We start from the raw sequence: 25,132 nt of genomic DNA on the forward strand, positions 1-25,132 counted from the left end.
CTCAAAATGTGAAATGATTCGGCCTTGGCGGAAATTTTAAACTGCATTCCATCACCCGTTTTACACCTTCCGCGAAAAACACAGGCAGACAAAAGAATAACACAATACAGTTCCCTTCGACAAAACACACAGCATGGTCTATTCGCTGTTGAAGTGACATAATAATCGGATTAACTACACGCGGAATTATCTCCATTATAATTATATATTATTAGCTATTATTCTATTAACCCTAGGCCTTCTCGTCCTTGCATCTGCTCTAGGTATTAAGCGGCTTTTATTTGCACAATTGGACGCTCAAAGCACCAGGTTGGTGCAAACGGCTACCCAAAGATGTCCGACCAAATCCTGACCATGACTTGGCTACTTGGATTCGTCTATAGTCACTGCTTTAATATTTCTCAAGGGTATGGCTTCAGGAAAGCGTGTTGACGCGCACATAATTGTCAGAAGGTACTGATTACCTGTCTTTGGTAGGGGGCCTACACAATCAATAATAACCCTACTAAATGGTTCATCAAAGGCTGGAATTGGCTTCAATGGAGCAGGAGGTATTTTCTGATTTGGCTTCCCTACTACTTGGCATATGTGACATGTTTTGCAATATTCAGAAACATCTTTTCTGAGAGTGGGCCACCAAAATGTCTCAGAATTCTTTCATGAGTTTTCTTAACACCCAAATGCCCTGCCATGGGACTATCATGTGCTATGTTAATAACTTCAGTGTGGTAGACTTTTGGTACCACAATTTGGTGCACTACCTTCCACTCTTCGTCGGCAGGTGCATCAGGAGGGCGCCACTTTCTCATTAGCACATCATCTTGTTTGTAAAAACAGACAGAATTTTGTTCTGCTTCTTCTAGGGTCAATGCCCTTTGATTGATCTCTTTGAGTTCTGGGTCATTTTGTTGCTCCAGAATGAGCTTGTCATGACTTAATGGGTCTTTTATGGTTTCCCCAAGTTGTTCATGCTCAGAGGCTGTGTCATTTGTAGGGGTATTTTTATCCCCAGGAGAAGGAAGTTTATCTTCTTTCTCATTCAACTGTGACACAAATGTGTCTTCCAAATTGTAGCCTAAGTCATCAATTTGGTTGTCCTCAATTGTTTCTAATGAGGCTCTCTTACTCATTGCCCGTGTCACTGCACATGCAGGAAATATCTCCTTTTCCTCACTATTGTCATCCTGTAAACAGGGCTTATCTGTAACTATTGGGTCAGGAAAAACCTTCCCCCCTGCCAGATCATTTCCTAGCAACATGGACACAACCTTGACTGGCAATTCATGTCTAACTCCTATGGTTACAGGACCAGAAACCAAGTCAGATGTCAAGTTAATTTTGTGGAGAGGTACATTAAGTATTTCCATCCCAATACCCTGGATCAAAGCATTACCAGCTGAACTATCCTCATTAAAGGGCAAAGTTCCTTCCAGAATCATAGACCGTGCACAACACGTATCTCGCACAATCTTAATGGGCTTTGGACTACCATTATCACCAAGTGATACTACTCCCTCTAACACAAATGGTTCAAATTCTTCACACACCTTGTCTGTTTCACCTCCCTTTGTGGGAATTCTTGTTTTTGATTTGACTGACTTGTTTCTTTGACTCAAGTGACACTGCACATCCTACAGTATTACTAGCAGTTTGCTGCTGTTTTTGTGCATCTTGTTTGGCTTTTAAGCTCCGACACATGGTCACTGCATGTCCTGGTTTCTTACAGAAATTGCAAACTAATTGGGATTTAAATTCAGTCCCACCTGTTGGTCTGGTACCTGAACTCCATGGGGTCCTCTACCACCAGCACTATGCTGTGAATTAGACCAGGATCTGTGATTGGACTGAGATCTCCTTCTTGTGTACCACCCTGATTTGCTCTAGGTTGGTTATGGCTGAACCTGTTTGAATAACTTCTGTTATGACTAAATCTACTCGCATTCAATTTGTGAGTTAAGCCATAGTCGTCCGCCATTGTCGCCGCGTCACTTAGCGTTTTAATTTTGCTAGCGCTTTCATCCAAGTGGGTTTTAATGTCAGCGTGGACACATTTTTTGAACTCTTCTATAAGAACCAATTGCTTAAGTTGGCCGAAATCATCTTTGACTTCTTTTGAACCAAGCCACCTGTCAAACATGTGTTCTTTTACTCTAGCAAATTCTACATGGGTTTGATCTGCTTGCTTTCTTGAATCTCTGAACTTTTGTCTGTATGCTTCAGGCACCAGTTCATAGGCCTTAAGGACTGCCTGTTTGACTTCTTCATAATTGTTACACATCTCTATTGGTAGAGCTGAGTAAGTTTCCCTGGCCTTCCCCACAAAACTACTTTGTAACAGTAGGGTCCAATGCTCTGGAGGCCATTTCAAATTTGTAGCTACCTTTTCAAAATGTTGGAAATACTCGTCAACATCTTTCTCTTTGAATTTAGGCACAAGCTTTACATACTTTGTAACATCAAACCCTGACTTTGAGGAGAAACTTGATGAGTATTTGTCACCTAGCTTTGCCAACTTCTCTTGTTCAAACTTGTACTTTTCTTCAATTTCTTTTTGTTTCAAATTTTCTTCCATTTCCAACTTTTGTTTTTCAAGTTCCAATTTTGCTACCTTTTCCTTTTCTTCTGTTTCTAATTTGTGGTGCTCAAGCGCCATCTTTTCTTGGCGTGCTTTTTCTTCCATTTCTAATTTCTTGTTTTCCATGTCTAATCTTTCTTGTTTTTCTTTATTTTGCATATCTAGCTTTTGCATGTCCAACTGCAATTGCATTTCTTTTTTTCCATTTCCACCTGAACTTCTAGTTCTTTCAACTTTACTGCATCCCCGATTTCAGTTTTGACCTCTTTTCTCTTCTCCAAAATGGATTCTTCAAAATACTCTTCATCAACCAAAACATCAATTAAGGCATTTTTGATTATTTGTTTTCTGTTGGCTTGCTTTACATCCAATTCATAGTATTTTGCAAATGCTACTAAATCAGGTTTCTTCAACTTATCAAACTTCTCCCAATCTATAGTTTCAAGAAACTCTTCTGCTTTGAACTCTGTCATACTGTACTTTCACTTTCAAGACTCAGTATAATAATGTCAACCTTTTTACAGTGTATTTCCCGGACGACGAGCCCCCAATTTGTTACGAGTCGTACTTGACTCAAGGCCAAAATCACCTTTTCCCCGAGCTCACACGAATGCACAACACAAATACACTGTTTGGTTAAGCTAACAAAATCTAAGTCTTTAATTGAAAGCAAGTTTCGTTTGGTACAATATAATGACTACAAATGCACATATACATTAATCAAATATAATCACTCTTTATATATTTTGTACTTAGCCAGCATTCTTCTTCTTGGTGATCATAAAGTTCTTGTAATGTTCTGGACGACTGGTGTAATATATCCCTATTCACTTGTCCTGCGACAATCAGCGAAGTCCTTTGTACACTTGCATTGATAACTCCTTGCGTATAAAATCCTTACACGAAGATGGTATTCTCCAAACACGTTTACAACTCCTTGCGCAATTCTCCTATACTAAACTCCTTGCGCCGTCCTCCTATGCTAAACTCCTATGCGCCGTCCTCCTATGCTAAACTCCTTGCGCCGTTCTCCTATGCTAAACTCCTTGCGCAGTTCTCCAAATTTAACTCCTTGCGCTGCTTTCTCCAAACTTGGTGCTATTTCCACCTTTCACACAATATCTTCAGGAAGCAGGACTGCGATGCAGTTGTCCCCACTTCTTTTGACAGTTGCGTTGAATCAAAATACCAGACTTCAGCAAGTCGACAGAAGAATATATTTCCTTTCTTGGAAGAATAACGTTCTTTGACGTATTCTAGATCTTCTCCGACAACACTGGTAAATAGTAGTACTTTGACTACATAAAATATTTCTGGTTTGTAATTTCCTTTCTTTCAAGGAATTGGACTGTAAGCATAGCCCAGATCAACACTATCAACTGTGTCCATAATTGTGTTTACATTTTCTTATTATATACCAAGCTTGGGAAAAACCCCATTCTATTCTGGGCCATTTACTGCCTTCACATTATGCTCAATCTGGGGAATTCCAAAGTCTTAATTATAACATTAACATTTCACATGACATCACTTCCTGAGGGGAAATCCCATTACATCACTTCCTGAGGGGAAATCCCATTACATCATTTTCAGGGGGTTTCCAAAATTCCAAATTAGATATGATTCAGCTTGTTTTGCTCAATTTGAGAGGGGAATTCCCCAAAATGTCATCACTCATGTAACTTTGTAAACAAAGATAAATCATCAAATTAAATTACTCAGGGCACATCACAACCTTTATTTGGTGGGAAAAGGTCGTTGAATTTTTACACAGAGGTCAAGTTCAAAATTGTGCGGACTTGGTTAAAAACACAAGCAAGGGGTTCCTCTAGTCAGGATTCAGAAAAAGTATAGTTTGACCTATCTACCATGTATGGTTACGGAGTTATGAGAGTTCAAGGATAGAATGAGCGTTCTTGAAGATCATCCAAGGTCCAAAAGACTTGATGACGTCACCACTAATGATATACGTGCTGGTATAGTGGCATTGGTAATGAATAAAGAACCAAATAAGCCAAACAATATAACAACTCTGATGAAAGTATTTTCAACATAAATCCATTAACATTTAGGTATTCCAGAGTGTCTTCTTGATGGGAGTCTTAGAATCGTCATGCATAAAATTGATACCAATTGACATAACCAGGCCCACACCTTCTATACACTTAGAATGAGGACCGAGACATGTTTCATTTATATTTAGCTAAAGGTGATAAGACATACATTAATCACTGGAATTATGACTCCATTCAGGGGAAGCACCTGGATCTCCCATCCCTTTAAGAGGATCGTCACTCAGTCTAGTGGAAGGTTTTCATCGTTGTTTTCTGAGAGATGCAGGGAGAGTCTTGGTGACAGATCATTTGTCAAATGAAAGTGTAATCATTGGCACATATCATACAATTTTGATGGCATAGGAGGTTTCAAGAAATATTGCGACGGGTGCACTAAGGTATGCAGTGACCATATTGCCCTCTAATGAAATAATGCTATCTACTGAAGATAGCATATTGCCCTCTCAGGAAACAATGCTATCTACTGAAGATACGTGAATCATATTGCCGTCTAATAAAATGACGCTATAAACTGAATATAGCATATTGCCCTCCCATGAAACAATGCTTGTCCTGAAGATAGCTATCTACTGAGGAAGCACATTGCCCTCTAATTAAATGTTATCTACTGAATATAGCAAATTGTCCTATAATCAAATAATGCTATCTACTGAAGGCAGTATTTTACTTTCATATTGCCCTCTAATGAAACAACGCCAACTACTGAATGTAGCATTATTTTTTTGATATAATTATTGCCCTCTAATTTAATAATGCTAACTGCTAAAGATATCAATCTACTTTCATGAAACAATACTATCTACTGAAGATGGCATTATTGCCCTCAATTACAAATGCTATCTACTGAAGATAGCAATTTACTCTCATGAAACAATGCTTTCTACCGAAAATAGCATATTGTCCTCTTAATGAAACAATGATAACTACTGAAGATAGCATATTGCCCTCTAATGAAACAAATTCAAACAATGCTCTTTACTGAAGAAAGCATATTGCCCTATAATTAAATAATGTTGTCTACTGAAGACAGCATTTTACTCTCATATTGCCCTCATGAAACAATGCTATCTACTAAAGATATATTGCCATCTAATGAAACGGAGCTATCTACCAAATAAAGCATATTGCCATTTCATGAAACAATACTTGTCCTGAAGATAGCATTGCTTAATTAGAGGTCAATAATATTATGATATCTACTGAAAAAGCATAGTGCCCTCTAATTAAATGATATCTACTAAAGATAGCATAATTTTGCCCTCTAATAAAACATTATTGCCCTCTAATGAAATGATATCTACTGAAGTTAGCATATTTACCCTCTAATGAAACAATTCTATCTACTGAATACTGTATAGCACATCGCCCTCTAATTAAGTAATGCTATCTATTGTATATAGCAATTTACTCTCATGAAACAATGCTTTCTACTGACGATAGTGTATTACCATTTTTTTGTAACAATGATATCTACTGAAGATAGCATATTGCCCTATAATTAAATGATGCTATCTACTGAAGACAGCATTTTACTCTCATATTGCCCTCTAATGAAACAATGTTATCTACTGAATATAGCATATTGCCCTCTAATTAAATAATGCCATCTACTGAAGATATCAATTTACTTTCATGAAACAATGCCATCTACTGAAGATGGCACTATTGCCCTCTAAATACAAATGCTATCTACTGAAGATAGCAATTTACTCTCATGAAATAATGCTTTCTACTGACGATAGTGTATTACCATTTTTATGTAACAATGATATCTACTGAATATAGCATATTGCCCTATAATTAAATGATGCTATCTACTGAAGACAGCATTTTATTCTCATATTGCCCTCTAATGAAACAATGTTATCTACTGAATATAGCATATTGCCCTCTAATTAAATAATGCCATCTACTGAAGATATCAATTTACTTTCATGAAACAATGCCATCTACTGAAGATGGCACTATTGCCCTCTAAATACAAATGCTATCTACTGAAGATAGCAATTTACTCTCATGAAACAATGCTTTCTACTGAAAATAGCATCGTTTCATTAGAGGGCAATATGCTATCTACTGAAGAAAGCATATTACTGGCCCTTTTACAATGCTATCTACTGAAGATAGCGCAATGCTGTCTACTGAAGATAGCATTGTTTCATTAGAGGGCAATATGATATCTATTCTACAGCACCGATTCTCTCCTGATAAACATCAAAGATCAGTTCAAAACTCAAAACGCATCTCAAAACTAACTTGCCCATTGCCCATTTTAAACAGAGCAATATGCCGTCTTCAGCAGATATATTGTTTTATTATAGGGCAGGCAATATGCAATCTTCAGAACGTAGCGTTGTTTCATGAGAGCAAAATGCCATCTCCAGTAGATAGCATTGTTTCATTAGAAGGCAATTATATGTTATATTCAGTAGAAAGCAGAATTTAATTAGAGGGCAACATGCTATCTTTCAGTGCAGTGGTCGGTTCCTTTGATGTGTATGTACGTACTGGTTATCTACATAATATTTCCATCGCAAGTATTAAAAGTAGTCCGTTTCGATATCTTCGGGTTTTGCCACAACTACAGCATGTACAGCACCTTTAGCCTCTGTTAGTCGCCCCCTTCAATTAAGCACCCTACTATTTTTTTCAACCAAGATGTTTAAAGATGCTGAAATGTCAGTGCTATCTTGTGTATGTAAGTAAGCCTACCAAGGTCTACACACAATCGGCAACTGTCGAAAGTGACATCGCAAAACCCGTAGGTGAATCGGTTCAACCGGAAGTCATTGATCCCAAGTTTTATCATTTCACCTTGATTTTAGGTTTTTTTGAATTTATCGTTGTAAATATGACCTCTAATAAACACCCCTTTTGGAAAATATGGTATATTAATTTATTAAAGTACATTTCAATTGTGATTTTGAAAAACACTGAGGGCATCCTCAGCAAATGTTACAATATGGCTTTAAATGAGGGTTTATTTAAAAACAAGAATAACTTTTTGAGCTTTCAAAACAAATCAAAGCAAACACTTCTCACAAAAAATCTTAATTTAATATTATTTTATTACAAACGAATACGAAAAACCAAGTCACTTTCATGTAATGTTCAATTTGTACAATTATGATATTGGGTTGACCTTGAGATAGGCGAAAAAACATTTCAATTGAGAAACAAATTCCTATCTGACCCCCGAAAGCGATCGAGCGATATAGCTCCAAGGTCACATAAAATGATATGAAATTAATTAATCTTAATCAAAAACCATGTAGGCCTACATTTATACAGAAATCTATTTAGAATCTGGACTCTTTAATAACAATTGTATCGCTAAATAGGTAATTGCCAATAAAGGCAAAATTTTTCTTTAGTGTACATGCTTTTCTAACAATGTAAACACTTTTATATTTGGCGGTGAAAACAAAATCCTGTTTTGCGGGCTGACGGACTTGCCAAGTAGGGTAGCTTGGTCAGGATATTCAGAGGCTGAAAATGTTTTTCAAACATATTTTGATACTTTTCAAAAATTTCATTCAAAATCAATCCACATCAAACCAAAAACAACTGCTAAAAATATGTGCTCAAAAGCTCCCAAAATGTAAAATCTGGTTTGGCCGAGCCTGTAGAACATTTATTTTTTGTCGCCTTACATCAAATCAGTTTTTGAGCATGACATTAGAATTCATTTACTATCAGACCATGAAATTATTGCTATAATAATAGCAACAACCAACAAAGATACACTTGATATACATCATTATAACAATGTACTTTACAAATATAACAAAATTAAAAATTGTCAGTTTTAGAACCAAAGTTATATGTGATGCAGCCCATAAAAAGTGAGGACTTTGCAGGTGAGGTCAATTTTGAGTTCAGTATTCTGCTTTGAATGCATTTGCAAGCTTTAAAATGACACCTGATTTGCTAAAATTAATCAAAGGCTCAAAGCATTCATATTTTATCTGTCTATTTTAATCTATATCTTGAAAAGCATTTTGCCGCGAAGTCCCCCTTTTGATTTGCTGCATCCCATTATAACATTTAGATAAAATACAATTTACAATGGCAGCAAAATGATCAGATGACCAGTATCCACACCCTTAGCAGTAAGTAGCTTATATATACCAGTGGCAATATTGTTCTTCTTGGGGTTAGGGGGCTGGTATTTTCTTCGGAAGGGGGGGGGGTCCCAAATATACAGGGGCGGGTCATAAATTTCTGGATGACTAAAATGTAGGGAGTCACGAGATGACCACAGATAGTGTGTTTATTTTATTCAAAAAGACTGATTTCAATTTTAGCCTGTTTAAGGGGTAAGGTGTATCGGTGATGGGGGGTCATAATTTATTTGTTGACGAAATAGAGAGGGGTCGCAATTTTATTGACGCTGACCTTTTGTAAATTTGGGACCCCCCCCATCCGAAGAAAATGCCAGCCCCCTTAGGAGTCATGATACATGGACGTGCACATGTAGTTATGTCAATTAATAATCAAGTTGAAAGTGAATTACAGCTATTTTTGTCATTATGATCCAGTGTTCCAAGGAGATATTGTTCTTGGGTGTTTTTTGAAGCAGTCCTTAAATGCTTGTAACATTTGATAGGTTTTGCTGTGGCAGGTGGGTGCATGGTTGACTGCAAGAACTAGAGATAGACCAGGCGCAATCAGATACCAAAACACTGAAAAACAAAGTAAACAAGCGAGTGATTATTCGAAAGGACAAATAATGTAAGACATATTTGGGTGCAATATTCCAGTCTGTGACTGGGTTCCTTCATGTCTCCATTATGGTCAATTTAGCTGGACCAGTAAGTCGTATCGATATCCTTTACTGTGGGAGTTAACTTCTGGTTGGTTTAATTTGAAGCTAAGAGGAGCATAGCTACTGTAAAGATTTGCCTAATGGCGCAGATATATGGGCTCCCTTGACATAACTGGAATTTTAGACACAAGCTAAATGTGCTCTCCTATAAAGATCCCACCAGCAAATAAGGGCACCAACCCTTAATTCTTGTTGGGATTTTCAGATGTGGGAGTTCACTATTTAGACATAAAATTTACCTATGAGCCCATGTGCGACATAAAGCGAATCTTTACGGTATATATTTACTAGTGTACTCAAAGTATCACCATTTTATGTGAAAGGAAAAAAATTATGCAAAAACCTATTTTTCTCAACTTGAGAAATAGGCAAATATAACTGGTCTGGTCAAATAATAAGAAAAATACTACTCTTAATCATTAATAATAATAGATTAATATATCACTTTCCTCAAATTTGGGGGGGGTGGGCGCAATTTGGCCCGAGACAGAATAAGTGTTTTGGTTAGTGGGCCAAGGTCACTCGATTGACATCAGGGGTCATCTGAGGTCAAATGAGTAAAAAAACTGCCATGGGCATGAAACGGCGGGTACAGCCAATTTTTTGGAAGGTCAAAATTAGCATATGGGCATGAAACTTGGTGGGTACAGTCAAGATTTGGAGCCAAATTTTTGGAAGGTCATTTGGGGTCATCTGAAGTCAAATTAGTATAAACTGTTGTATGGGCATGAAACTTGGTATGTACATTCGCGACAGGTGAGAACCGCCAAATACATGTGATCGCCTAGTATCATTTATTAGCCAATGCTTAGGGAGCGATCGTTATTTATGGCAGAGGGGGAATGGGTAAATTTAGGGGGGAACACAAAATTTTTTTGTGGTTTTGAGGGGGGACCTGACATTTTTAGTTGAACCAGGAGGGGGATTGTTAAATTTTAAATGGAGAAAATTGGGAAAACAAGGGGAACGCGAAAATTTTGAGCGGACGCGAGGGGGGAACGCGAAATTTGTTGTTGATATTTTTGCCAAAACACCCATCCCCCCCCCCTGCCGTAAATAACGATCGGTCCCTTACCAGGTAATTCCGAAGATACTTGTCATGGTAACCATGGTAACATTTGCCATCACATGCTTGCTGTAGTAATAAGCTGCAATAAGGAAAATGGGTATTGTTATGGGTCAGTGATAAATTGTGCTCAGGGGTCAACAATGGCGGCACCAGGATTTGTTTTCGGAGGGGGCATGGGGGGAAAAGTGGATTTCAGGGTGTGCAAAATCAACAAAGTGTGTGCAAAATTGCCACTAAAGGTGGAAATATTTGGAGGGACAAATGCCCTCTTGCCCCCTCCCCATAGTGCCTCCACTGGGGTCAAACAAAATACAGCAAACTATAATATATAACTAAAATATAAACATCTCAAAAAAAGTAACTAACCCCCCCTTAAATAATGGCCATTATTCAAAAAGGGCCATTGTATTACAAATCTGTGAAATGCGTTGGAAGCAGAATTTATTTCTTCGCATTTTGACACCTCATTTGATACCATAGCCCAGAAAACAATAAAACACCGGTCAATTTAATGTAGTGAGGTCCAGATTTGAAAGTTGCACAATTTACATACAAATTTTTACAAAACAAAACACTCAGATATCATTACACAGATTTCCTTCCATAACACCGAATACAAAATCAATACAATTTACGGTACAACTTTCAAATCTTGGGTTGCATGGATTTAAATGTACGCTGTGACGTCAATATTTAGTCGATTGCTGCAAATGAGGCGACAAAATGTGCAGAAATAAATTCTGCTTCCAACGCATTTTACAGATTTGTAATACAATCACCCGTTTTTGAACAATGGTCATTATTTAAGGGGGGGGGGGTAGTTACTTTTTTTAGATGTTTATTTGATTATATGAGTTGTATGTGCTAGTTCAATTTTTCTGAAAATATTTTCCAAACTAGTTTTGCTGTTGCTTTCATATCAGATTCAAATTAAGAAACTAAATGTTTACAAAATATCAATTTAATTAAACATAAATTCAATTATTCAAAATCACACATAACAGTGCTTGGATTGGTAAGGATGATGGATCATAGGCAAATACAAGTTTTAAGGGGTTAAATTATATAAGTAAGTGGTAAGAGAGTTCTTTTTATGAAGTCGGGAAATTAATGAAATTTGGTGTTTTGTCAGTGCTGTAAGTACTTACCTGGTAGTGGTGTCCTGTCTCATTAAATCCAGCTGGCCTCATTTATGGTGGCCCAGTGGGTTGGGATTTAGGCATAGATGTTAAGTAGTTCGTCCTGAGGGCTCATCCTGAAGTATGTTGCTAATCCATCTACTTTTCTTGAATGGTCCTGGTTAGTGGTCTTTGTGTTGTACAGCTCATTGTTTGTTTCTCGTTTAAGCAACCTTCATTGATTTAGCAAAACTATGATCTGACAGAATAAAATCACTTACGAAAAAAAAGAGTGTCAGTAAAAATGCAATGAAAACAGGAACAGAATGCTCCAACCACCAAGCATTTGACCACTTTCTGAAGACAAACAAAACACCGTGTTTGCACTAAATGCTTCTCATGAGTAGGTTCTATGTACTGATGCAAAAATGCAGGCTGGTATCTCTAACCTAACCACAACCCTGGCCATAATCCTAGTTCTAACCCTCCCCTACCTCTAACCCTAGCCCTAACCCCACATCTAACCCTATCCCCTGGCCCTAACCCTATCTCTAAACCTAGCCTAACCAGATACCAGACACTGAAATCCCTATCAATATATAGATTTACTCACTTAAGTATTTCTTACAAGCATGATGAACAGCAAGGATGTTATCTACGCATTATGTAAGCTGTAAAGGCTCAGGAAGTCGACATAGAGTGGGCTTCATACTCAGCAATTCAAGTAAAATGCTCCTACTATCCTCCTTCGCTTCCTCCTCCTCCTCCACTCCACATCCTCCTCCACTCCTCATCCCCCTCCATTCCTCATCCCCCTCCACTCCTCATAATTCTCCACTCCTCATCATCCTCCACTCCACAAGGACAACACAAACACATACAAAAAATACAGAAAGCAAAATACTGACCATATATTGAGTCCTCTTCTGTCGTAACTCCAATTCCGTCTCCACAAGCCATCTGAAACAAACAAACACGCACACCCCTAAAAAAACCAGAATAGAAATGTTAGTACATATAAAATAATACAGCTATGCGCACCCTCTCCCCCCTGCCACTTCCCTATACCTTGCACTTAAACACAACATAAACAATACAAGATAGACACAAACACAAAACATACATAAAACAGGACATAAAACATGAAACAAAAACATTAACATAAAACAAACAATTATAAGACAGACAAAGTGCACAAACAAGACAAACATAAAGATAGACAGTAAACATGAAACATAAAACATGAAACACAAAACATAAAACATGAAACACAAAACATGAAACAAAACATGAAACGTACAACATGAAACGTACAACATGAAACATAAAACATGAAACGTAAAACATGAAACATAAAACATGAAACATGAAACATAAAACATGAAACGTAAAACATGAAAAATAACATAAAACATGAAACATAAAACATGGAACGTAAAACATGAAACATAAAACATGAAAAATAACATAAAACATGAAACATAAAACATAAAACATGAAACATAAAACATGAAACATAAAACATGAAAAATAACATAAAACATGAAACATAAAACATGGAACGTAAAACATGAAACATAAAACATAAAACATGAAACATGAAACGTAAAACATGAAACATAACATGAAACACAAAACAAACAAGGGGCACCGGTCGCCGACAGTACTGTCTTGGTGATCTACAATAGCATTTGTACTGCACAATTGGTTGCAATTGTACAGTACAATCGGTCGGACAGGAGTTTATTTCTGCAAGAGAGGTCAGAGACAGGAGGAAGTAAATCGCCTTGATCTCATGTAGCCATCCTGAGACAAGGAAACCGGGAGGGGGGAAGTCGCCTTGATCTCAGGTAGCCATCCTGAGACAAGGAAACCGGGAGGGAAAGTCGCCTTGATCTCAGGTAGCCATCCTGAGACAAGGAAACCGGGAGGGGGGAAGTCGCCTTGATCTCAGGTAGCCATCCTGAGACAAGGAAACCGGGAGGGGGAGGACGCCTTGATCTCAGGTAGCCATCCTGAGACAAGGAAACCGGGAGGGGGAAGTCGCCTTGATCTCAGGTAGCCATCCTGAGACAAGGAAACCGGGAGGGGGGAAGTCGCCTTGATCTCAGGTAGCCATCCTGAGACAAGGAAGCCGGGAGGGGGAAAGTCGCCTTGATCTCAGGTAGCCATCCTGAGACAAGGAAACCGGGGGGAAGTCGCCTTGATCTCAGGTAGCCATCCTGAGACAAGGAAGCCGGGAGGGGGAAAGTCGCCTTGATCTCAGGTAGCCATCCTGGGACAAGGAAACCGGGAGGGAGGAAGCATACATAAAACATACATAAAACATGAAACAAAAAACATTAACATAAAACAGACAATAGACAGACAAAGTGCACAAGAAAAGACAAGAAAGACAAACATACAGATAGACAGTACAGACAAACACAAAACATACACAAAACATGGAACATAAAACATGAAACATAAAACATGAAACATAAAACATGAACATAAAACATGAAACATAAAACATGAAACAAAAATATGAAACAAAAAACATTAGACAAAACAAACAAGGGGCACCGGTCGCCGACAGTACTGTCTTGGTGATATACAATAGCATTTGTACTGCACAATTGGTTGCAATTGTACAGTACAATCGGTCGGACAGGAGTTTATTTCTGCAAGAGAGGTCAGAGACAGGAGGAAGGAAATCGCCTTGATCTCAGGTAGCCATCCTGAGACAAGGAAACCAGGAGGGGAAGTCGCCTTGATCTCAGGTAGCCATCCTGAGACAAGGAAACCGGGAGGGGGAAGTCGCCTTGATCTCAGGTAGCCATCCTGAGACAAGGAAACCGGGAGGGGAAGTCGCCTTGATCTCAGGTAGCCATCCTGAGACAAGGAAGCCGGGAGGGGGAAAGTCGCCTTGATCTCAGGTAGCCATCCTGAGACAAGGAAACCGGGAGGGGGAAGCCGCCTTGAACTCAGGTAGCCATCCTGAGACAAGGAAACCGGGAGGGGGGGTCGACTTGATCTCAGGTAGCCATCCTGAGACAAGGAAACCGGGGGGGAAGTCGCCTTGATCTCAGGTAGCCATCCTGAGACAAGGAAACCAGGAGGGAAGTCGCCTTGATCTCAGGTAGCCATCCTGAGACAAGGAAACCGGGAGGGAGGAAGCATACATAAAACATAACATAAAACATGAAACAAAAAACATTAACATAAAACAGACAATAGACGGACAAAGTGCACAAGCAAGACAAGAAAGACAAACATACAGAAAGACAGTACAGACAAACACAAAACATACATAAAACATACATAAAACATGAAACAAAAAACATTAACATAAAACAGACAATAGACAAAGTGCACAAACAAGACAAGAAAGACAAACATACAGATAGACAGTACAGACAAACACAAAGCATACACAAAACATAAAACATGGAACATAAAACATGAAACATAAAACATGAAACATAAAACATGAAACAAAAAATATGAAACAAAAAAAATTAGACAAAACAAACAAGGGGCACCGGTCGCCGACAGTACTGTCTTGGTGATATACAATAGCATTTGTACTGCACAATTGGTTGCAATTGTACAGTACAATCGGTCGGACAGGAATTTATTTCTGCAAGAGAGGTCAGAGACAGGAGGAAGGAAATCGCCTTGATCTCAGGTAGCCATCCTGAGACAAGGAAACCGGGAGGGGGAAGTCGCCTTGATCTCAGGTAGCATCCTGAGACAAGGAAACCGGGAGGGGGGAAGTCGCCTTGATCTCAGGTAGCCATCCTGAGACAAGGAAACCGGGAGGGGGAAGTCGCCTTGATCTCAGGTAGCCATCCTGAGACAAGGAAACCGGGAGGGGGAAAGTCGCCTTGATCTCAGGTAGCCATCCTGAGGGAGGGGGGAAGTCGCCTTGATCTCAGGTAGCCATCCTGAGACAAGGAAACCGGGAGGGAGGAAGCATACATAAAACATAACATAAAACATGAAACAAAAAACATTAACATAAAACAGACAATAGACAGACAAAGTGCACAAGCAAGACAAGAAAGACAAACATACAGATAGACAGGACAGACAAACACAAAACATACATAAAACATACATAAAACATGAAACAAAAAACATTAACATAAAACAGACAATAGACAGACAAAGTGCACAAACAAGACAAGAAAGACAAACATACAGAAAGACAGTACAGACAAACACAAAACATACATAAAACATACATAAAACATGAAACAAAAAACATTAACATAAAACAGACAATAGACAGACAAAGTGCACAAACAAGACAAGAAAGACTAACATACAGATAGACAGTACAGACAAACACAAAACATGCATAAAACATACATAAAACATGAAACAAAAAACATTAACATAAAACAGACAATAGACAGACAAAGTGCACAAGCAAGACAAGAAAGACAAACATACAGATAGACAGTACAGACAAACACAAAACATACAAAACATACATAAAACATGAAACAAAAAACATTAACATAAAACAGACAATAGACAGACAAAGTGCACAAACAAGACAAGAAAGACAAACATACAGATAGACAGTACAGACAAACACAAAACATCCATAAAACATGAAACAAAAAACATTAACATAAAACAGACAATAGACAGACAAAGTGCACAAGCAAGACAAGAAAGACAAACATACAGATAGACAGTACAGACAAACACAAAACATATCCATAAAACATGAAACAAAAAACATTAACATAAAACAGACAATAGACAGACAAAGTGCACAAACAAGACAAGAAAGACAAACATACAAATAGACAGTACAGACAAACACAAAACATAAATAAAACATAACATAAAACATGAAACAAAAAACATGAAACAAAAAATATGAAACATAAAACATGAAACATAAAACATGAAACATAAAACATGAAACATAAAACATGAAACAAAAAATATGAAACAAAAAACATTAGACAAAACAAACAAGGGGCACCGGTCGCCGACAGTACTGTCTTGGTGATATACAATAGCATTTGTACTGCACAATTGGTTGCAATTGTACAGTACAATCGGTCGGACAGGAATTTATTTCTGCAAGAGAGGTCAGAGGCAGACAAGACACATAGAATCAGTTAGGATGGAAGGAAGATAGACACAAACACAAAACATTCTGCCATGTAATATAAACCACACACTTTCTTTTATTAAACCCATTTTTTTCCAAAAGTCACTCTCTAGCAATGAATGTGTTACAAGTGGACTTTTATACATACTGGATTTTAATCAATGTGTTACAAGACTCAAATCATGGAGTTGGGTGATTCTTTCGTACATGCTATTTTTCACATGCTCAATAGACACAGAGGATGAATTTGAGTTGTTCTTTCATACATATGACAGGCCTATGTAAAGCAACACTTTCCCATGCTTAACTCAATTTGGTTTAAGTATGGACTTAGGTGGCTTTTGTATTCATATATTCAATTATAGACAGACATAGTGCACAAGCAAGACAAGAAAGACTAACATACAGATAGACAGTACAGACAAACACAAGAGGAAGACAAAGAAGAGTAAAAAGCGAGGGAGGAAGCCAGCTCGATCTTGCAGAACCACTCCGAGACACATAGAATCAGTTAGGATGGATGGAAGGAAGGAGTTAGGAAGGAGGAAAGACATGACAATGAAACAGAAGATACATGAGCACATAATAAACGCTTATTCAAGAATTGCGGGGTTTTTTTCAATTCCTGCAAAACAGCAAACCAATTACTTACCAAACTCTAGTGAAATTAAAAGTCACTTTCTGTGCCATTCATGTATTTTTACATACTTAGAATCCTTCACCATTGTCCCCAAGTGTTCACCACCTGTCATATAGTACCATTCACCATTGTCATCCATTCCATAACTGATATATTCATCTGCATGCATTGATCTTCTGAAATGTTAAGTTTAAAGTGTCAAATCACCCTTGAAAGAATTCGTATTGAACAACAAAAATATTATTAGATCAATCCAAGTTCTGCAAGAACCAAGACGTAATAACTGTCAATGAAAAATTTCCTCAAACACCTGTCCTGTTTCCTTCCCTTTCTTAATGCAGTGACAATAATAATTTGCTTTGACACATCTCTGACACACATAGACCGTCACGATGTGCCTTACAGAGGTGGGAAAAATCTTTTTTTAGCGAACTATATTAGTTTGAAACGCTAAAAAAACGAATTCCGAAAAAAGCTCGCAGGCGAAGTTAAAGCCTATAAACATCAAAAATCTTACATTAAGAGGGTACTACACCCTTGGTAAATTTTGTGCCTATTTTTTTTTTTTTCTCAAAAATTATAGCACATTGGTGACAAGTAAGATATGTATATTATATGGGCAAGGACTATAACTATTGTAATGACAATTCAGCAACTCAAAGCAAGTAGTTATTGATTTATTGATCAAATATTGGTTTTCCCTCATTTTGACTGTAACTCCACAACTGTTGTCTGTGCTGAAATAACATTTCCAGTGCAGTAGTTGTAGTCCTTGCCCCTATAATATACATATCTTACTTGTCCCTAAAGCGCTATCATTTTTGAGAAAAATGCAAAAATAGGCACAAAATTGGGCAGGGGTGTAGTACCTCCTTAAAGACACAATTTCATGCCTAATTTTAACACCAGGATTTAAAAAACAAAATTTATATCAAAGCACTATGTTTTTTACTAACATTTCTGAAGGAATGGTCAATTTTTCAAAGTCATCGTGAATTGCAAACACAAAACGTTTTACAGAAACTTGTATTGTCGGGTTATATAAAGGGTATAAATGGATTACCCAATGTCCAAAATTGTGCCTGCATTTTTTTTTTTTTCAGATTTGTTTAGTAGGCCTATATTGTTATAATTATTAGAACAATCAGAAAAGATTTCTACTTGCATTATAAAGGCAACCAAAATACTTTGTCAACTCTTCAATAACATTATGTTAAAACGTTTTGCATGTATTTGTTTTTTCAAAAATGTTTCAGAGCGTTATTAAAACGTTTTATACCCGGCAATAAAACGTTTTCTGTAAAACGTTTTGTGTTTACTGGGCAACTCAACTTGAAGGTTCTACGATAAAGTTATGCGTAAAATCAAAGCATGTTAATAAAACGTGTATAACATTTTAATAAAATTTCATATTTCTGATTGATTTTTAAAACACCCAAAACTATTTGAGTGTTTTGGTGTTTTTCAGCTAAGGTGGCAGCCATTTTGAATGTAGCAAACCAGCTTGAAAAAATGGATTACGGTACCTAATATCCAAAATTGTGCATGTACTTTGTTGTTTTTCAGAATTGTTTAGTATATTGCTATATTAGAACAATCATAAAAGATTTCTACTTGCATTATAAAGGCAACCAAAATACTTTGTCAACTCTTCAATAACATTATGTTAAAATGTTGTGCATCTATTTTTCAAAATGAAGCGTTTTCTGCAAAACGTTTTTTGTTTACTACAGGGCAACTCAACTTGAAGGTTTTACGACGACTTGCTCGAGAAGTCTAGCCAAGAATTTGGTAACCGATAGCGGCAAATTCTCTAGCCAAGAATTTGGTAACCGATAGCGGCAAATTCGAAGCTAGAGTTCTCGAGTAACGACGACTTTGAAAAATGTACCTTTCCAAGCTGAAAATCGGCAGCCATCTTGGATTTGAAGATCAAAAACGTGTAGATTTACTATTCAACACACAATTCAGTCCGGGGGGCACTCCAACTATGGAGGTGACGCGTATGTAGGGCTGTTAGGACCCCCTTTTTCATTGTCGCTCTCACCCAAAGACCCCATATTTTTTGATCAGCACATGCTCTCTCACCCAAAGACCCCATATTTTTTCAGTAGATCTGTAAACCCAAAGATCCTTTTATTTCCATTTGAACAGCAAAAAGTGATATAGTGATTTTGGTACTTTTTGAAGCCATTTAGAACTAAAAATTCAATTTTCGAGGCTTCTTTTGGCTCTCACCCAAAGACCCCATTTAAAAGGTCATATTCTTATTAAATACCCCCTAATTCAGATCCAAATTTTCCGTCTCACCTAATGACCCCATATTTTGTACATTTTGCTCTCACCGAATGCCAAAAAACATGCTCTCACCCATTGACCCCATATTTTTGACATTTTGCTCTCACCGAATGCCCCTTACTGCCAGCCCTACACCTATCCATTTCATATTGAAGTGCCCCCCCCCGGATGAGCATGGCATTATTATGAAGGCTATACGACAAATTTGACCTCTAGTGCGCTGATAATTGGCGGCCATTTTAGATAAGAAGGTTAAAAGTAGGTCAAATCATGAATTTGTACCTTAATACGGTAAACAGATATAAAATTAACATTTGAATACCAAGAAGATGCAAAAAAATCTACTCAGTGGCGGCCATTTTGAATTTGGCCCTACAGTACTCCAGATTTGTTCAGCACATCAAACGTTACAACTGAGCCAAATAAATAAAATTTGATGCTTTTCCGGAAATTGCACAATACTTCTGATATTTTACACACTTCTGCAGGACTATGGATAATGTCAATACAAATGTAGCGAAGTTGCCATTTTAACACTCGATCCGAATTAGTCACGATTATCGCACTTTCAGTTGCCCACGCGTTTGAACGGGAATTGGATTGCCTACTTTTTCGATGTCTAGTGAGCAAATTTTTTCAATATTTTGAGAAAATGATGTCAAATTTTCTATTCTGTATTGTTTGGTAATAATGTCTTTTGCCAATAGTATGTTTAAAGTTGTAATTTTGTGTTTTTGATCGCAAAGATCGGATATTTTCGTTCCCGATTCGAATTCTGAACCCTTCGCAAGGGTGCCGATTTCGGCAGAACTTTGACGATAATTTTGCCTTTTTTGTCTCTAATATGTTTTTGTTCCTTAATTTTGTTTTAATCGAGTCTTAAATTAGCAAGCACAATAAGGTTGGTACCACTTTTATATACATTGATAAAATTTTAAAGATTTTTTTTCAAGTTTCTAACCGGCGCAAATCGTTAAGTGTGTATTTCCCATTGACATCCAAAATGGGAAATACGAGTCTGATGGACATAGGAACGGCGTCCATGAGACTCAGCGAGTCTAATCCGAATAGGCCAATTGATTGACAAAATTGCAGCGTAGTTCAGTGCATTGTAGGCCTACATGTCAACAATTATGGCAATAACAATTTTAATAGGATATTATGCTGATCATAAGCTTAGGCTTACCGTTTTATAAGAGTAGTTTTTCCTGGCTAATCTTGTATCACGGACATCTGACACCACGGCCGTATCCACAGGATCTGTCACACATAAGTCTTGTTGTCTACGCAATCTGATCATGGCTTTAAAAAATCGCGCCAATATTCAGCAGGCTCAGCAGGAGATTGAGAGTTCATACAGAGAGTTGATATTCTTGAGAGGGCACTCTATTCACGTGGTTTCTTTTCCAACGCTAAAAGATCAGGAATTTTGGTGGTTTGCAAATGAAAAGTGTCCGCACTATCGATTGATTACGTAACTGTTATGAATAATTTATTAGGTTTTTCAATGCAATCGCCTCGACCCATTAATACATATTATCTGTATTATCAAAGTACTTGGAATAACAATCCGGTGAGTTCACTGAACTACGCCCTAATACTGATGGAGTTTTAATGGCGTTTAATGGCGTTTCTCCTCTCCATACACAGATGAACAAATACAATAGATGAAGGTCAACACGTATGACCTCCTATGTGACATGTTATATGTGATGTACACAAACCTGAATATCATAAAGATCAGTATTCGTTTGTGCATATGAACTGCACATTTACGTTGCTAAATATTACTCATTATATATTATGACAATTATTGGTATTATGACAATACGGTTTATACATTGTATATAAAATGACTAATAGATCCTACTATCATGGCGTCAGGTCAATGTTCATCATATCCCGTATGTTTCTTAAAATTTATTCATATTTGAGACAAATTTCTGTGCTCATTTTATAGGTGCACAGGTAGATCCGTGTTTTTTTAAATTTTCATTTCTTTTTAATGAAAGAATTAAGGTTTTCCACTGCACGGGGGCAACAAGGGTGATACTAATTTTAATGCTATATTTTCAAAACGAATACGTGTTCCCGGTTGGCTCTAGGCCTATAGCGATTTCACAGAAAAGGTATGTCTAGTACAATGCAGCGTCGGACTCTAGCTGAGAGCGTAGCCTAAGTCATTACGGACTCCAAGAAGGGCTCTACATACACAAATGAACAAACACAAAGGATGGTAGTCTCTTCCGTGACCAGCTTGATTTCGATGGAGCGGAACCAAATTGGCTGAGGAGGAGACGGGTCATTTTGCCATGCAAATTTTTCAGTGTCAACCGCCTGGTTCATAAGAGCAATGCCGGGTCAAGTGGTTACAACAATGCTGGATCTTGGATACATCATTTTTAACGCATACGTGTTCGTAAATACAGCTTTAGTCTCCTCCACATTCACAACACGCTATGTGGAGTGACTGAAATCCCCAGCTAAAATCACACTGACGGCGGAGGGGAATACTAGCTGGTTAGGGACGCACCATTAGATATCAAGGGGGGCTGGGTAGTTGGGATAGCTGGTGCAAAGTGTGAACATAAAACTATCTACAGTAGATAGCACTATAGCAGTGTTATTATCAAATAATTTTCATTTTTTGAAATTCCCGATGTAGGCCTAATACAAATTTTATGACAAATTATTGAAAATTAAAAACAGGGAAAATATGACACAACATCCAACGGGGGAGTAACATAAGACATATAAACAAAGTTAAAAACCCGAAGTTTCGAAAAGACAAAACTTTTCTTTCTCAAGGGATAAAATAAGAGACCTGCTCTCAGTATAGTGGAGACCAGCTCAGTAAAAACCCGACGTTTCGAAAAGACAAAACTTTTCTTTCTCAAGGGATAAAATAAGAGACCTGCTCTCAGTATAGTGGAGACCAGCTCAGAGCTGGTTTTTAACTTTGTTTATATGTCTTATGTTACTCCCCCATTGGATGTTGTGTCATATTTTCCTATTTTTAAGCGAGGTGCGGCGTAGCTGCACCCGCCCTATATTTGTCTGACTATTGACCTACTTTTTCACATGCAGTGTTGCAGAAAATTTTCGTGCTGGTTATATACCCAAAAACCCACAGAGGTGATAGTTTACAGCGAGTTTTGTAATTATTACTTGATTTTGATATTTAAGTAATACGATAAAGTCATTATAGGCAGTAATGTGTTGGTTTTAAAAGAAATAACAAAATAATTATTCAAGTAATAGAAATACTATTTGGAAATTGCAGCAAGATTTGCAGATGTCTTTATTTGAACAGTACCAGTTCTCCAGTTTTGCTAGTTCTCCTAATCTTTGGGCTAAATTAATAGCATCATAAAGGTCATAACTTTATACTGACAGCTTCGCTATGTATACATTATAGCTTGTATGTGCATTGTGTTCAGTGTGTATATAGGCTATTTACTTTCAAATCTTGTTGCAAATTGTGCTTGCTGATGCTTGTATAATGTATTATTATAATGTATTATTATTACGCTAGGGAGAGCGTGGCGCAATGGTTAGGGTACTTGCCTTTAGTGCATGAGGTCCCGGGTTTGATTCCCGGCGGTGGCGATTTGCTGGGATATTGACTTGGAAAAAAAAAGTCCGAAATTAATTGGCAACTTCTGTAGATTAAATTCAGACTTCCGCTCTCCCCATGGTTCATTTAGAATTGGGTAAATGAATCATGAAAGTACTCCGTCCTTCGGAGAGGACGTTAAGCCGTAAGCCGTCGGTCCCGTGTACAGAGAGCCATACCTGTACATGTATCTCGCAGCCAGTTTCGAAAAGAGTAGGGTGTTAACCCCTGACTGTTCCCAACCCGTCCCGGTGTTCAAATGGACCCCAATGGAAATAAGCTTCAATAGAGGCTTTCTTGGGTTATCCAGGGTTGTCAAAACCCGAACAAATCAAATCAAATCAAAATTATAAGCCTAGACAAATTACCAAGTATTAGAATGCATGTGCAGCCTAGCGCTGTCTTGCATGTACCACCAGTAGGCCTAGAAATGGCCCAGGTTGAATAAAACAAATAAATCTATGAATGAATATTTTATTCCCTGGATTATATTTGTTGGGACAAAATAATGATATAGTTTGACGCTTTGAAATATAGTTATGTTAATCGTTAGAAAGTTAAAAAATAATATCGAAATATTGTAAATCAAACTTTTCCCCTCATAAGTTGTATCAAAACAATATATTGAGGAAATAGATATGACCGATTTTGAAAGTTTGATATGGAAAGATAGCCCAGCCCTGTTGTCTCACCAGAGAAGATGAGCAGCAGTCTTCCTCTCCGATGATAAAAAAAACCCTCTAAGTATGATTACAAAAATGTTTTACATAATATTATCTACAAAAATGTTATAACAATGTTTTATATAAAATGCTTAATATAAAACATTTTCTGTTATGATGTGAAGGGTTAATATAAAAATAGGGAACATCTGTTCCAACTGACCAGCAGGGACCCACAGGATGGATCCAAAAGGAATGGATAAGATTAAAATCCGGGAAAATATGACACAACATCCAATGGGGGAAAGACAGAAACGTATAAAGTTAAAAACTCTTTTATACGTTTTGTGTTATAATTCCTCCATTGGAAATCGATGTTGTGTCATATTTCCCCTCTTTTTAATTGTAAAGGGTTGCTCATTGTTTCATTTCTCTTGACAATTTGCTCGCCCTATTCCTTTTAAAGGAATTTTTAATAATTTTATCCATTGCTAGTGTGACACTGTACCCTTTTGGATCCATCCTTTGGTTCCCCGCTGGTCAGTTGGAACAGATTTTCCCTGTTTTTATAAATTATTAAAAGTTGATATTTTTCACATTTTTTTATATATAACATCGACGTAAAAATCTAATGATATATTCTTAAAAGCGTATCTAGGTGGGATGAAAAGCCGACGATCAATTGAAATTGTGACCTTTCATATTGAAGATATGGATTTTTTTCCCAAAAGACCAAAATTTTTTTGGTGTTTGGGGGAACAAATCCATATCTTCAATACAAAAGGTCAAAATTTTCAATTGATCGTCGGCTTTTAATCCCACCTACATACACTTTAAGTACATATTATCAGATTTATAAAGTTTACTTCGACTCGTCTTCCAGTACTGTTAAATATCAAAAATATCAATTTTTAATCATTTGCCATAAAATGTGTATTACATTGCGAATTTCAAAAAATCAAAATTATTTGATATCAGAAGGACATTCTTCGTATTCAGAATGCAATTCGATATGTCTGATGTGCTCTAATGTCCCACAAAAAATACTGTCCAAAGGTTCATACCCCACCCCTTAACATCATAGGAAACAAGGAAGCAACTGAGTAAAGCAACTAAATTAAAGACTGTAGTG

General features: G+C 37.4%; 1 long non-coding RNA gene across 1 annotated transcript; it reads right to left on the bottom strand.

The window, feature by feature from the left end:
- Positions 1-9,025: 9,025 nt before the first annotated feature.
- LOC140160307 (uncharacterized) lies at positions 9,026-12,002 on the bottom strand. Its single transcript, XR_011859935.1, has 3 exons — positions 11,696-12,002; positions 10,554-10,626; positions 9,026-9,335 (listed from the first exon to the last, which is right to left on the bottom strand). It is a non-coding gene; the product is annotated as an uncharacterized lncRNA (long non-coding RNA).
- Positions 12,003-25,132: the final 13,130 nt, after the last annotated feature.

The sequence above is a fragment of the Amphiura filiformis genome, chromosome 9 (genome assembly GCF_039555335.1).
Source record: "Amphiura filiformis chromosome 9, Afil_fr2py, whole genome shotgun sequence".
Taxonomy (NCBI): Eukaryota; Metazoa; Echinodermata; class Ophiuroidea; order Amphilepidida; family Amphiuridae; genus Amphiura; species Amphiura filiformis.